This window comes from Heterocephalus glaber, unplaced genomic scaffold, assembly GCF_053883595.1.
Source record: "Heterocephalus glaber isolate CG9 unplaced genomic scaffold, H.glaber_assembly_v1.0 deba00000071, whole genome shotgun sequence".
NCBI classification, from domain to species: Eukaryota; Metazoa; Chordata; class Mammalia; order Rodentia; family Bathyergidae; genus Heterocephalus; species Heterocephalus glaber.
Window position 1 is genome coordinate 26396800 of NW_028258137.1, and position 23823 is coordinate 26420622.

Below are 23823 nucleotides of genomic sequence, written 5' to 3' on the forward strand. Positions count from 1 at the left end.
AAAATGAAGATAATGAATTACCCTTACAACCTTTATTAAGGTAGAAGAATATATTAAGAAACCCCTAAGTTAATAAGAACACAAACCCCAAATAGTAGAAGAGCCTAGATTACAGTGTAAATTACAGTAGTTAATATCAAGCCATAAGATATAACTAAAGACATTCTCAGAGGAAATTTTGTAGCCTTAAATTGACATATCCATATTAGCAAAAACATGTTTTAACACAAATTATGCAGGACAAGGGAATTAATCTAAGTAACTTTGCAAAATGATTATCTTGACTGAAAATATATGGTAGAAGATTCTTTTAGAACTGTATACAAACATTGTACTCCAGTTGATAAATTTGTTTATCACAAGAGTATGGATTAGCAATTGTGAATTTATTACTAGGTATTACTAGGGTTGAACAAATAAGCAAATATATTAGAGATATATAAAGAACCAGGTCAGAAAAAGGAGCTATACGTAAGCAAGATGGGAAGACTGAAATGAGTACTGTGAGTCTGAATTAGGACTAGCATTTCACTTGGAATCATATTTATATCCATATGCATGTATATATATGCATGCATAGATATAGAATACACACACAGACTTCCTAACTTAAAACAATACTTACTAATTTATTCTTTTTTTTTACTTTCAAAAGTTTATTTAGTATCAAGCAAGAGGAGACTTTGTTTAACACTACAGAACATTTCAAGACTCGAGTTACAAAAGAATACCACATTATTTGCACTGGTAGTTACTAATTTATTCTTAAAGTTTTGGAAGTTAGAATTCTAAAATAAGTCTCATTGCACTGAAGTCAAGATGACAAGAGGGAAATGTTCCTCCTGGAGGCTCTAGAATGACATATTTTCTGGCCTATTTCACCTTCAAAGGTGTCTGCATTCTTTAGTCTGTGTCTTGGACCTCCATCTTCAGAACTAGCAGCACAGCATCTTCAGATCTCTGTCTGATTCTGACTTCCTTTGCCTCAATCTTCCCCTGTAAAAAATGCTATGACTGATTATGTTGAGCCCACTTGGACAAATCCAGACAAACTAGCTCCAAGTTTAATTGATTAGTAAACTTAATTTGATCTGCAAACTTATTTCTCCCATGCTGCCATGAAGCCCGTCATATTTACAAGTTCCAGGGGGATTAGAATATAGGCTTCAGTGGAGAGACATTATTTTGCCTATCAAAAATCCAAACCCTTTTGCAAAAAAAATTAAAAAGCAAGTAATTCCAATGTTTTTGAACTGCTTCTGAGAATTAAAGAAGTAAAAATTAGTTCTTTCTTTTAATTAAGCATAGTAACATTGATATTGAACCTGGCAATGTTAACCCCCAAAAAGATAATAAACAAATCTCATTTTTAATCGTCAAAGCCTATTATATTGAATAAAATATCAATTAGACTACAGTAGCACACCAAGTGCTATTTTTCTTATTAAACAATGAAAAAGTTTTTGTACAGTTTTTATTATTTTAGAAAACTTTCAAATATTAATATAATAAAAATATGCATGTTAACTCAAAGACATCACAATACTTTACAGGAAAAAAAGAGACATAAGAACTATGAAATCAGAAAAGACAAATTTCTCATATGGAACTCAAAAAGAATCAACTAAAACCATTACTCAGTGGCTACTCTTGATTGGCAACTCAACAGGGCTGAGAGATGCCTAGGAAGTGACTGGACTATGAACACACTAACCTCACCCATGGATTGATGAGTTTGCAACTGAATGGGCTATTAGAAGATGGATCCTAGTTGCAGTTAGGAGGACACTGGGGCATGCCCTTGAAGGTATATCATTTCTCCAGCTCTACTATTCCCTTTCCTTTTCCCGGGTGCTATGAGGTGAGCAGCTTTCCTCTGCCATGTTTTTCTGCCATGGTGTTTCCATCTTGGAGCCAGGTACCCATGAACTGAAACCAGGATCCAGAACAAACATTTCTTCCTTTAAATTGTTTTTTCTCAGGTATTTGGTCACAGTGCAAAGCTGAACAACATACATTATAAGCAACAGAACTCAGTAGCTTAGTAACATTCAACTTTAGTACTTCAAGTGATAGCATTTCTTTATGTAAAATAAAACAAGTAAAAAACTTAATGAAATAATTTCTGAATTTACAAAATAAGTATAAACATATGATGAGTTATTAAGAAATGGCTGTAAAAACTATAAATTTATAAAGAATGTCTTTAATAAGGGGATTTTGGCATATCTGATAATTATGTTTATTAAAAACATAAAATGATGTCAATATCTCTAAATTACAGTACTGAAATAATAATATTAATAATTTCGTTCATACAAAATTATAGTGAAGTTAGATAAATGAGTTAAAATTCATATGAGACAAAACCACAATAAGATCCAGCTTCATACCAACTATGACTACTAGCATTTAAAAAAATCAGATGATTATATTAATTACTTCCTAGGATATGGAGAAATCAGAAGCCTCCTACTCTGTCTTTATGAATAGCCATTTTGGAAAATGCCTACCAATTCCTCAAATTAAACACAAAATTACAATAAGGTCCAGTGATTCTGCTTCCAGTTATGTCCCCAAGACAAAAGAAAACATTTATCCACATAAATTTTGTACATCAGTGTTTTCATAGTAGCATTACTTATAATAGTCAAAAGGAAGAAAGAACAATCCAATACATTAAGTGATGAATGAACAGGACATATGTAATATATTCAAATATTAGAAAATTATTCACCATTAAAAGGACTGCTGCATGCTACAATACGGATGGACCTGGAAAACATTATGCTAATCAGAGAAGATAATATATATAATTCCATTTACATGAAATGTCCAGAAAAAGGAAATCTATAAAAAAAGAAAGTAGATGTTTGCTTAAATTGAGAGAGATATGAATGGACAGGAAGCTGACTGCTAAAGGACACAGAGTTTCTTTGGAAGACAATATTAGTATTCTAAAATTGGCTGTGGTGGTGGTCACACATATCTGCAATTACAATGAAAACCATAGAATTTAAACTATAAATGGATGAAGTGTATAATATGTGAGTTCTCTCTGGAAAAAAAAACTTTAAAATTTGGATAGAAACAAACAAAAATTGCTGGGAAAAATAAAACAAAATAAATAGAGGTAAACTTGGTTTAATAATGAGAAAATCGTAAGGTAAAGGCAGACAGAATACAATATGTAGAGTGAACCCAAACACCATGAGGATAGTTTGAACTTCATAAAAGGTACATCAAATCAGTGGGAATGGACTACTTAAAATACTTAGACAGCTGTGGGAAAAAGTATAAAATTGGATCCATATGTTATATAAACAACAACATAAAATCTTATATACTGTATTAGAAATATAACTATACAAAATAAAAGGAATGCAAGATAATTTTGGATTCAAATTATTTTATAATCTCAGAAAAGAAAGTCTTTTTTCACATAACATATGTCATGAAAAAATGAATTAAAATTTGAAATTTACATGGTAAATATATATTTAATAAATACTATATATGTAAATATATAAGTAAATTTTTAAAGCACTGTGTCAAAATGCAAAAAAGAAACCAAAAGTATTGCTTGTAAACCACTGAGCAGAAAAAAGACAAATTTACCTAACAAACAAAGAGCTCTTCAAAACTAATAAAAGAACGACAAACTGATTTTTTATTTGGCCAAAGAAAGTAGACAAGTTATGCACAAAAAAAATAAATGTTTAATGGGCTCATAATTATGAAAGGGCTTTTAACTTACCTCGTAATAATAAAAAGAGAATTTAATACTTGGAAATCACATTTTCATATTTACAAGTTTCTATGTGTTTGATAACATACAACATTGGTAATTCATTAAGAGACAATATAAAGATCAGAACATTAGGGTGGGGGATTTAGCTCAGTGGTTCTGCCACCTACCTCTCAAGCACAAGGTCTGGAGTTCAATCCCTGGTACCAAAAAAAAAAATCAGAACATTAACGCATGAACATGCAGGAATGCCTACAGTTGAAGCAGCAGAAGAGGAGAGTACAATTGTTTGATATGCCATATTTTATGACTCTAAGTGTACTGTAGATTGAGCTTCATGGGGAAAGAAAAGAATAGACTATGCTGCAAATGTCATAGTTTATTTCTCAATCATTAAGAGATGCCTTTGGTGAACTTCTACATTAAGCCAACAACTTCAGCAGTCATTTCATTTGGAACATCGATTCTGTCAAACATTAATTGAAATCTCTATTGGATTCACTTTGTTAAACTCAGTATTTCCAAAATCTAAAGGCTATGAGAAGTCTTCAATTAAATGTTAACAAGATACTACTTTCCACTCTTAGAGATTCACTAATTTATCTGACCACAAAATATTTCATCTTGTATTCAGCACAGTATCTCTCAAAAGTCAAAATATATGGGTAACCTTTGGGTGACATCTCTCCAGTTATCTTTCTATGTCCCCCAAAGCATTCACAGTCCTGGAGTTGACACACATTGCATAATTGTACCCGTTATGATCACTGTCTTTCCTTCCCTCCATTATCCTTTTTTCTTTGCTCTGTGCCTGAAGAATTTGTGCTGCGAAGAATTCCTCACCTCCAGGCTTCTATATGGAAAGCCAGTAGGAAGCAACCTCTTCAGAGTCAAAAGGAGAGCAAAAAGAGTATAATGCAGGTGTTCTTGATTCCCTTCATGCATCCACATTGAATCTCTAGCAGTGGCTGAAATGTTCCACTGTTAAGCAGCCCTGTGATCACCACAATTTCAGCTCTCACTGGGCACTGGTGCTATTAGTTCCTCCCAGTCTATTCCAGCCCTTTGATTTTCCTTATGTTAATATTTCTGGAATCATTTACTATTATTTGCTCCCTTACAATCTTTACATATGAACCAATTGTGGAGAATTCTGTTTTATGTTGAAACTCTGTATACTAAAAATAGTATTTCAATAAATTTCAAACATCTCTATAACAAAAAGATGAAAGAACATTTGTCATTCTTGCAATTTTCATCTTAAATATTCATAAAATGACAAATCTGATATTAAAATATCAGCTGTATATGTAAAAAAATCATATACTTTTTGGACTAATAGTTAATTTTATAGAGCAAGTTGCAAGCTCCTTTTCAAAAAAGAATTGTCTTTCCATTTTTATAACTGTGTTCATAATTTCATGCAACAGAACTGTAAAAGACTTGAAACCACTGATTTCTATTTTTAAGGGGTGCATATGGAAATAGCATTTGCTTTTAATCAACATTACAAACGCTTGCTGAAGGGAGACTCAGCCTTTGGATAAAGTTCCTCCATCGATTTGTCAGTGGTATTTAAAAGTTTCTTCAGCTGAAAAGCACCATGAAATGTTAAAAATGAAAGAAAGGAAAGTCACTTGTAAACTAATAATGCAACTTCTTAAGAAGGATTGTTTTGCATCATTTAATTTTCCTGCTGGGGCTTTGCAAGTTCAGTTTTAAATGGTTTAGAGCAATTGGGGTCAGTTGTCATTCCTGGGAGATGATTCCATGACACACATCCTTCTGTTGAATAGTGTCCTTTGAAATTACCTGCATTAGTCCTTAATGACACATTAGATCTCAGGGCCATTTGTTATTGCCTTTCTGTGTATGTTTATTCAGGGGACATTAATGAAAACAAAACAACTCCATCTGCCTGTCATGGGGAACCTGTGTCCCTTCTCTACAAGAGGCATCAATTGTGAGTTTCTTCTTGCTTGTTTATGCATTCTCAGGTATTCACAAAAACAAGGTCCCTCAGCTGACACTGGACATATGTCTCTAGTTCTGCAACCTCACTTTGAACAATTTCACAGACAGAATGTGGTAAAAAATCATTTTTCAAAAAATTACATATACAAATATTCATAAACACTAGTGCTTTATCTACTGTGCAATTATTTAAATATAAATTGAAGACCATTTGTAAAATGCTAACATTAAATCTAATGAACACTTACAGAACCAATATGTTTTGGGGAATTTTCCACAATACCTTCAGTGACCTGACAGTATTGTAATAAGGAGCTAGATAAAAAGTAAATAGCACATTATATAATAGTATATATTAATTTATATATGTTTATAACTAGAATAAATAGATAAGCTTCCAGTCATAATAGAAAAACACTACACATGCCCTCATACTTCCTTGAAAATATGCTGGATCAAAATGCCGTCTAAACTCCAAATCCCTGAATAAAACAAACAAGGCAGGCTGGGGATTTAGCTCAGTGGTTTCGCCTCCTGCTGCGCAACCGGAAGGACCCAAGTTCGATCCCCGGTAACAAAAGATTAAAAAACAAAACAAATAAGGCATTTGCTGACTAGACCACAATTTTCTTTTGGATGATTTTGCATCTGTTATACTCTATCTCATGTATAATTAATATTTTTTCCCTTTTTCTGACACCATATCTTTAGGAGGGATGTTTTTACTGCATGGAATACCATCTTCCTACCCTTTATGACCTGGAAAACTCTTCTTTATCCCTCCTGTCTCGCTTTAACGACGTCTCCAGTTTGAGTTTGAATCTTTCCAAATATGGTCAGGCAGCCAGAACTGCTTCCACTATGCTACCTCAGAGCTATGCTTAAACTATCACGAAGTTCATCACAGTGTGTTGCACTTTAAAGCACTTATTTATTTGTCATCATAAAGTTCTTGAAGCCCAGTATGGCTTCTTTGTCCTACACAGATGACTACGGATGACAGAGGGCATATGAAAGCGAGTGCTGTGGAGCGGTAATGGAGTTGCTGTCAAGTTAATTTTACAGATAAAGAAACTGGGGCTTTATACAGATTAATTAGTTGCATGAAAGGTAAATACCTAGTAGAAGACCAGCCAGGATTGAAAGTCAGGATTACAGAAGTGGAACTTTTTTTCTTTTGGTTGATGTAACCATTTAAAGAGACAGTATTCACAAGTATTAGGATCTCTAATCCTAACCCTTCTTCATTATCATGTCAGGCAATAAGTATACTTGAAGGAAAAAATGCATAAATAAATAGGTGAATAACTGAAAGGCTTGCTCAAATTCCTATAATCTCTCTCAACATATTTCCTTGTCCATCAAATGTAGCTACTTGCCAGGGATTTAGCTCAGTGGTCCCGCCGCCTGTCTCGCAAGTGGAAGGCCCAAGTTTGATCCCCTTTATCAAAAAAAAAAACAAATGTAGCTACCTAACCCCGATTTGTTGAGCTCACAGGATTATTTCAACATTGTGTTAAATGATAATATCTGAAACACGTTTGTGTATATGTATCATATATTAATATGTAGCTTACAAACTATGTATTGTGTTATTTGTTATAATAAATTTAGTCTACATAAGTCTATTTTTGAACATTCATATTTGAGTACTATTGACATCATTTCCTTCATTTTTAATAAATGCTTTTCTTTATGTCTCAATCTTCCAACTTAGAATATGCCTGAGGATAATGAAGTTCCCTGAATTCTTAGGCATCCTTCAACTCCATCTTAAAAAAAAAAAAAATGCTTTGATCCTTTTTTTTTGATGTTAAGGAAAAAGAACAAAGTGGCTTCTAAGATGCTCTTAGTCATAAAGGTAGTTGGTACCAGGGTTGGAAAAATGTATTTGTCATATTTCTTCTCACAAGTTAGAAAAATGAATGTATAAGAGTTTCATAGCATCATATCATGTTGCCCCAATTTTTAGCAGTAAGTCCTTAAGAAATGCATACATTTCAATCTCTGTTTCATAAATTAGGAAACTGGGGCTCAAAAGTATTCATTTTTCACAAAGTTGTTTTGAGAATTCAGTAAAGGTGTACAGGTAAAAATATATAGCGGGACAGAACTGCACAAACAATCAACAAGTTGATTTATATGATTACCACACGAGGAGAAATTAATGAGCTGCAGAATTGTGGAATCACTACACACAGGATCTCAGGTCCTGTTATGCTCCCTATATATTCCTCATCAAAGGAAAAGAATCAGGTCAGTATATCGCTACTTTGTCTGGATTAACTAATGAAAACTAAATCCACTGCTTATATATTACCTCTGGAAAATAAGACACAACAAACAAAACAACATAAATAAGAACGGTTAGTACAACAAAACACTCAAAAATCGCACACTCCCCTCTACCACTTTTCTTTTTACTTTAGATGTTTTTATTTAGTCAGAAAACTCTGATTTTTTTTTATCTTTTCCTATAAATAAAGAATATTTAGGCTTGGTTTCTATAGCCCAGCTCTCACCTTAGGTAACTGGTACATGGGAAGGAATGACTGGCTGAGATGTTTTAAAAAGAAAGAGATCATTATACTGTTTTCATTATTAATATTAGCTACCAATATACAAAATTCAGGTGTTATAAAAGTGAAGCTTTTATCTTTACCTCACAGTCTTCAAAGTTGTGTGTCCTCAGCTTTCTTTAATGACCACCAAATAGTTCCTCTGACATCTCAAGGCACGAGAGTTGTCCTAGTTATGCACCAAACATCAGTAAGTGAAAGCCTTACTTATAGAGGTCCCTCTGGTTTTATCATCTCCATCCTGAATTTTTGCAGATAATGTTGGGAGGCAACCTAAATACTTTACTCCTGCTGCTTAATTCATAATCAATATTTTTAAATTTTGGCTTCCCCATTTAACCTACCAGTCAATCTTTTATTCCTCTATATAAGGAGAGATGAAGAAGAGATTACACTAAACTTGCTTACATTAAACAATGTATAATGATGGCTCCTTAGTCTGTAGACTGATATGTGTTCTCAATCTAATGAAAATGAAAGTTATAATGAACTAGGGATGACTTCCATGGGTTGGAGAAATGGAAGTAGCCTATCTTTTTACCTGAAGAGCTAATACATAAAATAAATAATTCATGAAAATTTTCTGGATGTCCCCATATACAGTCAGCTTTTTAGGGTTATCTTTTTTAGGCTGCTTTCTGCTGTTATCTATTCCACAGCCCACATTTTGAAAAGTCAGATAACATCAGGAAATATCTCTCCCTACTCATGTCCAAGTCTAAAGTATTTCAGATGTAATCATGAATATTATTTGATTGATTAATCACATAAATGGAAGAAAGAAGAGGGGATAATTATCATACAGTAAAATGTAAAACTATTTATTACGAAGAATTTCTATAGATATTATCATATTCAAGAACTATCAAATAGAAAAACCCACAAGTGCGTAAAAAGAACTTTTCATACAATGAAAAAATTTTGATAATCAGAAAACACATATAAAACATTATATATTTATGTAGTCATCTAACCACACTTAAAATTAAAAACAAAAAACCACTTTAAGAGTTCTTTCTTTAAACAGAGCTAAACATTTAAGTGATAGAAATTATTGTCACAATAGGAAGCTTTTAAGAGATTACAGTAAAAATGATGATGATCCCAGTCCCAGGCACTGAATAAAAAGCCTCTCATCCATTATTTGATTTAGTCAACACAACTGAGGAAGCAGGTAGCATAAACATCTCCATTATCCCGAAGAGGAAATTAATCTGATGGGCTAAACCTGCTGAAGGTCTCACGGCTGATAGGCAGCAGAACTGGAACATTACAGCTTACTTCAAACATGTGGCTCATAAAACCTACATGACACAGCCCTGGTAATAGTGCTGTCATCACCCCCAATAATTCTTACCTTCATCCGAAGTCAGGTCAACTTCCTGTACTACACATAAAAGGGACCATGATACTAAGTATGGCAGTGTAGTAGTATAAATCCCCCCAAAAAAGTTGCATTTGTAAAGATCCAGGGACAGGGCCTTTTTATATTTCCAGTACCCTATACCTCTGCCTTTCTCTCTCAGTAGTTTTATGATCTGTCACTACTTTAGCAGACAGCACATCAGCAAGTTTTCAGGGTAATTTTTTTGGACTGATCTCATTTATGCTTGCCCATTTCTTGCCAGTAACAAATCTTGTAAAAACACTTAGCGTTCCACGGCTTTCCACATATAACTCATCTATCTGAAGGTTTAAAAAAGTAATTCACAGCATAGCTCTCCATCAAAAGAGGTAATCATTTCTATTTCTGTCTTCATGTAAGATATAATAATTCTGTAATTTATGGGGCCACAGAAGCTCTGTGACTTATATCATTTGAAGCATAATGTGATCTTCTCTGATTAATAGCTGCCATTTATTCAGAGACTGTGCAGGACACTTTATATTTATTGAACATTCTCATTTAATTCTCACAACAATTGTAAGGGAAGCTATCATTATCTCCATTTTATAGCTGCAGCAACAATTGTAGATCATAGGGCCAGCATCAAACATGGAGAACTTTGATTATTCTTTCAATGAATAAAGGGGTCAGAAAGTTGAATAAGGTTGAGTACCATCTACCTCATACTAACATTTGCTATTTTATGATTTATATATTCAACTATCTTTTACAAAGATTTACTTAGGTATATAATACAATAGGATTACTGGATTATATATCTAATGGTGGGATATTTAAAAGGGGTCACCACCAATTGCTTGGCTGAACGATCGCTACTTCCTTCATCATCTGCCTGTTCCTTCAATCATTTTAGACTAGGGTTTTTCAAATGTGGAATTATTGACTTTTGAGGGCAGATAACTTTTTGCTGTGGAGGGTGCATTGTAGGGTGTTTAGGTATATCACAGAACTTCATCTACTAGATTCCAGTAGCATTCCATTCTCTAGACATGACAATCAAAAATGTCTTCTTAGGCAAAATTGGTCCCAGATGAAGAAATCTTCTAGACTGAAGTCTCATTTAATATACAATTTATATTATCATACTTTCAATCTAACCTGTAGTTATATTTTCTTTAGTTAAATATAAATTCCTTTTGTGTATGCTATAACTATGGCATATGAAACCTGTTTTCCTTACTGAAAACTTCATTGGGTCAACATGTGGAATAAACTCAACTAATGTATTTATTGGGATGTTAATTTAAAAGAAATGCTTTAAGGGCTTTTCAGGCAGCCAAACAGAGGGTTGGTTTGATTTTTTTTGTACTTCTGCTTTGTTTAGTTAGACATGATCTTAAGTGAAGCGAAATGTAAACTTAATGAAAACCAGAGAGACACGTTAAGTTTTGAATTCATCTAAAAGTATATGCATAGCAAATGGCTTTAACTTTTCTGACGGTCATACATTTGGCATTGATCCTCTGCAATGTAAATATCAATATTTTAAGGTCATCTTGTAGGTTTGTTACCTCCAGAAAAGAATCAGAAAACATATTTCACAATACAGCAAGTATAAATTTTAATATTAAATTTTATATTAATCATATTACACATTCACAAGTTATTCCATATACTATAAATTATGCAAGGTCAGAAAAACTTAGTTTTGTGTGTTTAATATTAAATGATAAATTTTATTGAATGAAAAAATTCATAAATGGATGGTGAATAAAAGATAAATGTTAAGTCACAAGATAGGTATCTTTCTCATTATAACTAAAGACCTTAAGAAAGTCATTTCCCTGGAAAAATTTTACAAATTTAAACCACAACAAAATCTCTTTTTCAAGAAAATTTTAATTCTTCATTGATATTCCTGAATATCAGAATTAACTACCAAACTTATCTAAAATCCCCAAATCTAAATCACTGAGAGGAAAACAAGATATTTGCCACAACTTGGCCATAGAAAATGTCTCCTCCATCTTTGAAAGGTGTGAAATATTTGGCATTTTATGGTAAAGTGGCCTCTATAATTTTTCTAGTTATTAATAACTTGTAGAAATGTATTAGGAAATAGCATAGCCCTACTTTTCTCCAGAAATATAAAATTCTTTTGTCATGAACTTCAAACAAAAATCAATTTATTCAGTATGCAGTAAAGAACAGTAATTCTAATAGACTTCTAAAAAATTACCTGGATATTTGTCTTTAAATCCGAAATGAGTGCTATATTTGGTTGGTGGTGATACAAAATTAGACATCGTAATAGTTTCTATTTTAATAGTACATTTCAAGGAAGTGTTAGCTGAGTTTTCTGTGAAAATACATTCCATGTTACAGATGCCATCACCAACTATGAATACTTAAAAGGACACCTGATTCCAGACTTTCTTGCTACGTGGCACTGTATTCAATAGGTATTAAACATGGCTGTTTCTCTATGTTATTTTAAAAACAGCAAAAAAGCAATATACCAAGACCTACAAACCTAGCTTAATCTTGACTTGGAAAAAAATATATTGGAAAGTATCCAGCCATATTTACAATTCTATTAGCATAATTGAAAATTATTGGAACCACAACGGTAGTGTCATCCCACGTAGTTGTTCCAACATTGAGCATTCTTTTAATTAGCAATTAAAAGCAACTAAAATTAGCTGCCTTTTAATGCTTGAAAATCATTCCACTTATTATCTTTCTCTACTCTACCTACAAGCCAGAGGCAGAAAATTCAAAGTGAACCACAAAGACCCTAGAAGAGGACAGGATCATTGGGTACATAAAAAGATGGTGACTGGGTCATTGAACAACTATAAGAATGACAGCACTTTCCCTATCTGCACTGAGCAGAAACAGGGGCAAAAATCTTTTGTTTTAATATTCCACTGAGTTATGAGGGGTATTTTGCAGTCTGAGAAAAATGAAGAAGACACCAATGTCAAATAAATATTGTGATATGTGAAAAATGCTATAACAAACAAATTCATATGAATTAGTCAGCTTTCCCATAACTGGGAAGAACTGCCTGACACCTACAAATTACAGGAAGAGAGGGTTTTCTTTTATTTTTTTTTCCTTTTGTCCAGGGGATTGAACTCAGGACCTTGCACTTGAAAGGCAGGCAAGCACGGTGCCGCTGAGCTAAATCCCCAGCCCTGTTGTTTTGTTTTGACACATGGTTTCATTCCCTGATCAGCTGGTTCCAATGTGAAAATAGGGTAGAAGGGCATGGTGGAACCAAGCTGCTCAGTTCATGGAGGGACCAGGAAGGAGCCCAAGAGGAAGTAGCTAAAGACCAGATGTATTCCCCAAGGTCGTGCTCCCATTACCCACTCAGACACACCTAGAAGTGTGATTTATTAATAATTTCCTAGGAATCTCCTAATCCAATCAAATTGATAATGATTAAACTATAAATGTATATCTTTTTAGATTGCTATACTATAGCTATAAATCAAGTCACTAAGCAATATTTCTGAAAGATAAGATTTTTTTCATGAATTTCACACAGCAAAATCTCAAAAAGTAGAATATTAAGAATATCCAAATATCATTTTTTTTTATCTATCAGAATCAACTGATACTGTTTAAGAGTTAAGTCAAATCTCTCTAAAGTAAGATAACTGAAGTGCATTTTATGGACCTCCTTAAAATTGCATTGATGAATTTAAAGAGCAAGATTAAAAAAACACATGATAAGAAACATGTAAGTAGACTATGTGGAGATGGGAAGGGAATCTGAGGAAACAGAGAGAAAGGCTAGGGGAGAGTAAAAATGATTCAAAGTGGATATGTGTATGTATCAATTTCCCAAGATGAGTAATTATTATGTATCACAAACATATACCAATAAATCTTTTAAAATAATTATAAAATTGCATTGATAAACTTGAATTTGACATGTTTCTGCTAATGGGAACATACTGAAATATTGGTATTGTTTTTCATTGGAATGGAGAGTCTTCTGTAGGAGGAGACATATTTAGGATCCAGTACCAGAAATGATAGGACTGTGTCTAATAATCTTGTCATTTGTATACAATGGACATGATAAGAAATGTATACTGGCAATTCTTGGCTGAATTTCACACATCCCTGGCAACTTCTGGGAATCGGACAGTATCATCAAAAGCCCCAAGAATACATTATTATTCTGCATCACCAAATTTACTCAAAATTTTTTTCTTTACTAAAATAATAAGCTGAGGAGCTTAAAGACATAGGGATATTTTTATGGTAATAGTCACAGTAATAATGGGAAAATTAGTAGACCCTAAAATGTCAAGCTTTATCTTTTTTGGTACCAGGGATCTAACTCTGGACCTTGCGCTTGCGAGGCAGGCACCAGAACCACTGAGCTAAATCCCAGCCTATCAAGCTTTATCTTAAACATTAACTTTTTAAAAAACAACTTTTGTTCACAGTGTCCTATTTCACCTCCCAACACAAAGGCCAGCATAGACATACCTACTCCTCATGCCTTTGTTCTCTCTTCATCATGTTTTCCAGGTTCCAGTAGCTGCATAGAAGATCTCAACTGTTTTAAACTCCATTATAAAGGCACAAGGTTTTTGTCATTTCATTTCATCTCTCACATGACCTAACTCTATATGTCATTAGCACAATTATTTGATCTGATTGCATAATCAAAAGAAAACCTTCTGGTTTCTAAATATGCATAAATTCTAAAGATAGCTCTGGAGAATGTCAGAATTCCAATGTTGGCAAAGGTGTGTTCCCCTGTGAACAGTTGTAAGTATGGCCTCCCTGTGCTCCCATGAGGCAGAATCACCTAAGTCTTCCCTTTGATTGCTCACTGGAGCAGGTCTTGGTTACCAGGAAGTTTGAACTGTTTAGGGAAGGAAAGAAGGACAGAGATGACTTCAAAATATAATTACTTTGAATATGAAATAAAATTTTCATATTTAAACTTTCTGATAATTTTTAAATTTCTGTGTTCTTCAGATAGGAAAATACTAACAGTATATTTTCTATTTAAAAAGCTAATACATGTACTTAGGAAGAATTTGGAAAATTAAGAGAATTAAATTAGAAGAAATAAAATGCAGTATTTTGTTTCATCACAAAGCCTATATTTTATAAAATATGTACAGTGCATGAATTTGTATATACACATATACACAAATATATTCTTGAGGTACATGTATTAATGTATATATTAATAAATGCAAATATATAAATACAAGCACTTTTATGCACATGGGTTGCCCATACTAATGTATAACTTGCTATTTTTAATCTAATAACTTGATAGCATTTTTCAATCACTTGCTATTCATCTGCAATATTCTTACTAATTTTAAATATTGGAATTCAAAGGAATTATCATTTATTTAATTAATCCCTCCATGCTATATCTTTGGATATTTATATCTTATAGTTTGTTTTATTATTAATATCACCATAAACATCCTATCATGTAACTCTCCCATAAGAAAAATTTGTGGGCCAAAGAACACAATCAAGGCCCCGCCCTGCCTCCAAGTGACAAACAATTGGACCAGTGAGGACCTCAGCCCAGAGGAGCTGGGGCTACTGCCCCGACCTGCCCCCATTGCGCCTCACCACCACCCAGCCTCTGAGAGACCAACAGAGCTGGACAGGCACCTGCAGCACCCCAGCCCAGCGTGCCCCCACCCAGCCCATTCGCCCCTACCCCTGCCTCTGGCCTCTTGGCTGCATAGGTACCTGGTCTGACACTGCACACACTGCAGAGGCACAGGGTTCATAAAGGCCATTGTCCTGAGCTTCAGAAGATAGAACAGAAGTGAACAACAGAAAGAGGGCCTCTCTCAGGCTCCTTGATGAAAACTGAAGCCCACTGGAAAAGTGAAGAGAATCTCTTCAATAAAGGCACACCAGACCACCGTACTTGGTAAATTGGAGGGATCATCACCTCCCATCAGAACCTGCACTATCTTAAGGGGAAGGGCAGCTGGAACCTGCAGAAGAAACGTGCACAGTTCAACCCTGAAGGAAGTCAGGGAGCTCAACTTGGGACTTGCAGCCAGAAATCAGCCTGAATCTCATGGGTCTGCTACTGTCTTGCTGAGACAATTGACATATCTGCACATTGTCCACGTTGTCTATTGTGACAGCAGAGACATACCCTGAAGGAGGCCTTTCATTTTTATTTTTTATTTATTCTCAAAATTATTATTTTATTCTATTTTTAATTTTATTTTTTCTACTCTTTTCAAAATTTTCTTTTTTTTTCTTCTTTTCCCTCTTTTCCTTTTCTTTCTCTCTCACTCACTCTTTCACTCTCCCACATTGTTCTTCATCTCCCTTTTTGTCCATGTTCTGGCCCTAATTTGGATTTCTTCTTTTTCTTTTCTTCTCTTTTTCCTTCTCTCAATTGTCATTAGCTTTAAAGGACAGTAAATACAGTTTCTAGCCTCCCTATTGCTGTTACATTGCTCTGTTCTCATCTTTGTCCTTTCATTCTGCCACTTTCTCTTGTCTCCAACACTTTCCTATAGTTGGCATGATCTTCCTCTGTCCTCTTGGCTCACTGATAACCTTTCCCTATCCTTCTACCTATCTATCCCTCCTTCCCCAACTCCTTCTAAGTCCCCGTCATGAAGGGTAAAGATGCTATATTGAATAGTTTATTCACTATAAACACATTTTGTGCTGGTCCTCGATTTTGATTTAATTCACACAGTTAAAGTTGATAGATTAGTAACTACCACAAATTGTTATTTTCTAAGCTGTGCTTCATGCTATTGTGTTGCTGATTGTATCACTTCGGCTAAGGTGTTGTGATTGATCTAATCAGTTGTCCTTCCTGGTATAATGAAAATGAGATAGCTTCAGAGTCATTACAGACTCAAAGTCTAAAGACCAGATATATCTGGAAGGCACCTCTGAGTAGCAATTATTTCAAGGGTTCTAAATACAAGCAACAAAGATACTTACAATAAGCATTATCAAAGTATCAACCCAGGAATTTAATCAAGGACAGTACTGACAACAAAAATAAGAAGAAGACATTTAAGGAAGGCACAAACCCAGACTTCCAGCCCATCAAAGCAAATTCTGGGGGAAAAGGGGTGGAAAATTCTGATAATCAACCACCTGGACACCCTGAACTGATAGCACAGGAAGTAACAAAACAGATGAATGAGGCTCTAGAAATATTCAAAGTGGAAATAATCTCCCAGATAACTACAGAAATGGTGAGCAGAATGAAAGACATGATTAGAGACTCTACAACAGAAACAGATAAAAAAATAGATGAGTTCAGGACCATGATGGAAACCATGAATGTCCAACATAGGAAAGAAATGGAATCCATGAAACAGATTCAAACAGATATCCAGGAGATTAAAAACTCTATTGAAAGCATACACAGCAGACTGAACTAATCTGAAGACAGAATATCAGATATAGAAGATAGGATGGTGGTCAGTGACCATGAAAAGATACATCTCTTAAAAATAGAAAGGGACCATGAGAAATCAATCCAACAGCTCCTAGATGATGCAAAGAAGAATAATATAAGACTGATAGAAGTCCATGAAAAAGCATGAGAAAGTACAAATGACATTAAAAAAAGCCTGTTCACAGAATTAATGAAAGAAAACTTCCCAAACAGAGCAAAAGAATTTGACATACAGATAAGTGAGGCATATAGGACTTCAACTAGCCATGATCAAAAAAAAATCTACACCTAGAGATATAATAATCAAGATCCTGGAAACCCAACAGAAGAACAAAATACTACACACAGTTAGAGAAAAGAAACAAATTACATGCAAGGGAAAGCCCATCAGAATCACAGAAGACTTTTCAACACAAACCCTCAAGTCAAGGAGAGCCTGAAGTGAGATATTTCAGGCCCTAAAAAAAACAACCTCCAAGACTGATGTATCCTGCAAAACTATCCTCCAAAATTGATGGAGAAATAAGATACTTCCATGACAAAGAACATCTGAGAAACTTCATGAATACCAATCCAGCCTCCAAGTAGTTCTACACAATATCCTAGAAAAAGACAATGAAGGTCATAACTCCATGAAGCCCAACAGAGCAAATCCATCAGGCAAGGCAAGAAATTGAAGGGAGAGGGAAAAAAATAAAAAAGAACCAACAACAGGAAAATAACATGACAATGATAAGTCAATACACAGCAGTTATACGCATCAATGTTAACAACCTCAACTCACCAATTAAGAGAAATAGACAGACAGAATGGAATAAGTAGCAAAACTCCAACAATATTCTGAATACAAGAAATGCACCTAGTTCAAAAAGAAGCTCATAGACTGAAAGTAAAAGGATAGAAAACAGTTCTCCATGTGACAGGAATCCAGAAGAAAGCAGGGGCAGCTATCTTATTTGCAGACAAAGTAAATTTCAAACCACAACTAATTAAGAGAGACAAAGAAGGTCACTACATCCTGTAAAGGGAACAATCCAAGAGGACGAGATGACAATCATAAATATATATGCACCAAATATGAATGTCCCCAACTATACAAAACAAATATTAGGGGACATGAAACACCAAATAAACACTAATACAACTGTCATGGGGGACCTCAATATTCCACTGCCACAAATAGACAGATCATCTAGACAAAAAAATCAACAACAAAATACTAGAATTGAACCAAGCTTTTGAACAAATGGACTTAATAGACATCTACAGAGTGTTCCACCCCCAAAAAATCAGAAAATACATTCTTTTCAGCTACACACGAGTCATACTCCAAAACAGACCAAATACTAGTTCACAGAACATGTTTAAGTAAATGCAAAGGAACTGAACTTATCCTATGTATATTATCAGACCATAGTGCAATTAAACTGGAGGTTAATAGCATAAGAAACTGCAAGTTTCTTACTTCACAATCACATGGAAATTGAACAACACTCTTTTGAACAACCAGTGGGTAACAGAGGACATTAAAGAAGAAATTAGACAGTTTTTACAATGAAATGATAATGCCAATACAAAATACAGGAATCTATGGGACACAATAAAAGGAGTTCTACAAGGGGAAATTCATAGCAGTGAATGCCCACACTAGGAAAACAAAGAAAGCCCAAATAACCTAAAGCTGAATCTTAAGCACGAAACAAAAGAAAATCAAGACAAACCCAAAGCTCATACAAGGGAGGAAATTATAAAGATCAGAGCAGAAATCAATGTAATGGAGACTAACAGAACAATACAAAAAAAATCAATGAATCGAAGAGTTGGTTTTTCAAAAGAATAAATAAATTTGATAAATGCTTAGCCAACCTCATCAAAAAAAGGAGGAAAAGGCTAAAATCCATGCAATTAAGAATGAAAAAGGTGATGATCCAGAGGATCATCAATACCTATTTTGAGAACCTGTACTCTAATAAAATGGAAAACAAAGAAGAAATGGACAGATTTCTAGATACATATGAATTACCAAAGCTGAATGAAGAAGATAGAAAAATTCTAATCACCCCAATTACAATCAGTGAAATTGAAAATGTAATTAAAAATTTACAAACAAGGAAAAGCCCAGGTCCTGATGGCTAGACTGCTGAATTCTATAAAACATTTAGAGAAGAACTATTGCCACTACTCTTTAAAATTTTCAGTGAAGTTGAAAGGTAAGCAATACTTCCACATTCATTCCTGGAAACAAATATTACTTTGATTCCAAAACCAAGGAAAGACCCAGCCAAAAAAGATGACTACAGGCCAATCACCATAATGAACATACATGCAAAATCCTCAATAAGATACTGGCAAAGAGAATACAGAGGGTCATCAAGAAGATCATACACCATGACCAATGCGGATTTATCCCAGGGATGCAAGGATGGTTCAACATATGTTAATCAATAAATGTAATACACTATACTAACAGAGTCAAGGAAAAAAAACCATATGATCATCTCAATAGATGCAGAAAAAGCATTTGACAAAATCCTACACCCATTCACCATAAAAGCCCTGCAGAAAATTGGAATAGATGGTCTTTATCTCAACTTGATAAAGCCTATCTATGAAAAACCAACAGCCAACATCATACTAAATGGTCAAAAACCGAATACTGTCACACTAAAATCAGGAATAAGACAAAGATGTCCACTATCAGCACTCCTGTTCAATATAGTTTTGGAAACATTAGCCACAGCAATTAAAAAAGAGAAAGAAATAAAAGGAATAAAAATAGGAAAGGAAGAAGTAAAACTGTCATTATTTGCTGATGATATGATACCCTACATAGAAAACCCAAAAACTCTGCCAAAAAACTCTACATTTAATTGACAGATTCAGTAGAGTAGCTGGATACAAGTTCAACACTCAAAAATCAATAGCCTTCTCATACACAAATAACAGACTCACTGAAAGAGAAATTAGGGAAACAATCCCTTTCACAATAGCATCCAAAAAATGAAATACCTAGGAATAAATCTAACAAAGGAAGCAAAAGATGTCTACATTGAGAACTATAGCTTTCTTAAAAAAGAGATCGAAGAGGATATAAGAAAATAAAAAGACATCCCCTGTTCCTGGGTAGAAAGAACCAATGTAGTGAAAATGGCCATACTTCTAAAACTGTTATACAGATTCAATGCAATGCTGATTGAAACCCCAACAGCATATTTCACAGAACTAGAGAAAAACAATGCAAAAGTTCATTGGGAACCAGAAGAGATCTAGAATAGCAAAAGCAATTCTAGGCAACAGAGTCATGGAAAGGGGTATCACAATTCCCAACATGAAACTGTACTATGAAGCCATTGTGATAAAAACAGCATAGTACTGGTAAAGAAACAGACACAAAGATCAGTAGAGTAGATTAGAAGATGCATCAACAACTCCAGACATACTCAGCTACCTGATCTTTGAAAAAGAAGCCAATCATCCTCACCGGAGAAAAGATAGCCTCTTTAATAAATGGTGCTGGAAAAACTGGAATTCAACTTACCAAAGATTAAAACTACAGAATCAACCCTCTGCAGACAGGCAGGTCGGCCAACACCCTACCGAGGTCCTGAGTCTTGTGGAACATGCCGAATCAGCCTGCTGCAGACAGGCAGGTCTGTGGACACCCTACCGAGATCCTGAGTCATGCGAAACAGGCTGAATCAGCCCACACACCACCAACAATCCACTGGACACCCCCCCCCCGTACAGCCACCTGGCTCCACACTACAAAGACGCAGAGGACACCAGACCACCAGACCAAGGTACTGAGTCCCGCTGCTCTTGGCCCAGAGGAAGGAGCTTATGAGCCGCCGGCCCACTGCTCCTGGTCCAGAGGAAGGGGCTTCCTGGCCACCATCCCTCCCACTGCTCCCAGCCCAGAGGAAAGGGCTTTGGGGCCACCTTCTGTCCCACTGCTCCTGGCCCAGAGGAAGGGGCCTCCGAGCCACCATTCCTCCCACCACTCCCGGCCCAGAGGTAGGGGCTTCTGAGCCACCATCCCACTGTCCTGGACCAGAGGAAGGGGCTTCCCGGCCACCAACACTCCCGCTGCTCTCAGCCCACAGGAAAGGGCTTTTGGGTCACCATCCCTACCACTGCTCCCGGCCCATAGCCCACCTCACCCAGCTCAGAGGAGGTAATCCCTGCAGGCGCTAACAGCCCCTTGCCCCAGTCGAAATGAGAAAACATGTAAATAAGTCTCAAAACCAGACTTCCAGATCACCTACAGCAACCCCAAAGGGAAATGAGATGGAACACTCTGATACTCAACCACCTGGACCCAATGAACTGGCAACAAAAGGGGATCTGGAAAAAAGGAAATCAGAAATAATTTCTCAGATAACAGGAGAAATTGTGCCCCTACTGCAAGACATGATTAATAAATCTAGAGAGGAGCTGAGGAACATGATGGAATCCCAACATAGGAAACAAATGGAATCCATAAAACAGATGCAAATAGATTTCCAGGACATGAAAAACTCCACTGAAAGTCTACACAGCAGAATGAGCCAATGTGAGGATAGACCTTCAGATATAGAGGATAAGATTGCAATTAGTGACCAGGAAAAAAAAAATTGCTTCAAAATTATGAGGAAACATGAGAAATCAATCCAGCAGCTGCTAGATGATGCAAAGAAGAGTAACATAAGACTGACTGTGCTCAGTGAAGAAACAGGAGAGAGTGCAGATGACATAAAAAATCTCTTCACAGAAATAACGGCAGAAAACTTCCCAAGGAGGGGAATAGACCTTGACATACAGATAAGTGAGGCATATAGGACTCCAAATAGCCTTGATCAAAAAAAAATCTACACATAGGCATATAATTGTTAAGATTCCAGAAACACAACAGAAGAACAAAGTTCTCCAAGCAGTGAGAGAAAAGAAACAGCTCACATACAAAGGAAAGCCCATCAGAATCACAGCAGACTTCTCAACACAAACCATCAAGGCCAGAAGAGTTTGGAGTGACATATTCCAAGCCCTAAAAGAAAACAGCCTCCGACCCAGATCAATGTACCCTGCAAAACTATCTTGCAAAACTGATGGAGAAATAAGATAATATTATGACAAAGAGCACCTTAGGACCTTCGTGAATACCAAACCAGAACTCCAAAGAATTTTACACAATATCCTAGGAACAGACATTGAGGATCACAACCCCAGGAAGCAAAGCAGAATGAACCCATCTGGTATGACAAGAAATTAAATGGAAAGGGGGAGAACCCAACAAAAAGAAAAAGTCATGGCAATGACAAGTCAATACATTTCAGTTATAACCATCAATGTTAATGGTCTCAATTCACCAATCAAAAGAAATAGACTGGCAGAATGGGTCAAGAAGCAAAATCCAACAATATGCTGCATACAAGAAACACACTTAATTCAAAAGGAAACTCATAGACTGAAAGTTAAAGGGTGGAAAACAATACTCCATGTGACAGGAACCCGAAAAAAAGCAGGAGTAGCTGTCCTCATTGCAGATCAAGTAGATTTCAAACCAACACTGATTAAGAGAGATGAAGGACACTACATCCTTGTAAAGGGAAGAATCCCAGAAGAAGAGATGACAATCATAAATATCTATGCACCAAACACTAGTGCACCCAACTATATAAAACAAATACTAACGGACATGAAAAGTCATATATGCACTAATACAATTGTAGTGGGGGACCTCAACACCCCACTGTCACAAATAGATCAACTAGACAAAAAATAAGTAATGAAATACTAGAACTCAATCGAACTCTTGAACAAATGAACTTAACAGATGTTTACAGAGTCTTCCACCCCACAAAATCAGAACACACATTCTTCTCAGCTGCACATGGGTCATTCTCCAAAATAGACCACATACTCACACACAGAACATGTTTAAGTAAGTGCAAAGGAATTGAACTTATCCCCTCTATATTATCAGACCATAGTGCGATGAAATTGGAGATCCATAGCAAAAGAAACTCAAAAAATTTCATAAATACATGGAAATTGAGCAACACACTTCTGAGTAAGCAATGGGTCACAGAGGAAATTAAGAAATCAGACAGTTAATTCAATTAAATGACAATGACAATAAAACATATTGGAATCTATGGGACACAATGAAAGCAGTCTTACGAGGGAAATTCACAGCAGTGAATACACATATTAGGAAAACAGAATGACCCCAATTGAACAACCTGATGCTAACCTCACACTTCTAGAAAAAGAACAGGACAACCCCAAAACTCATACAAGGGAGGAAATTATAAAGATCAGAGGAGAAATCAATGCAATGGAGACTAAGAGAACGAACAAAAAATCAATGAAGCCAAGAGTTGCTTCTTTGAAAGAATCAACAAAATTGACAAACCTTTAGCCAACCTTGTCAGAAAAAGGAAAGAAAAGGCCCAAATCCATGCAATTAGGAATGAAAAGGCTGAAATTACAACAGACCCAGCAGAAATCCAGAGGATCATCAATACCTACTTCCAGAACCTATACGCCAATAAGATGGAGAACACAGAAGAAATGGACAGATTCCTAGATACATATGAATTACTAAAGTTGAATGAAGAAGACCTAAAAATTCTGAACAACCCAATATCAACCAATGAAATTGAAAATGTAATTAAAAACTTATCAACTAAGTAAAGCCCGGGCCCTGATGGCTTCACTGCTGAATTCTACAAGACACTTA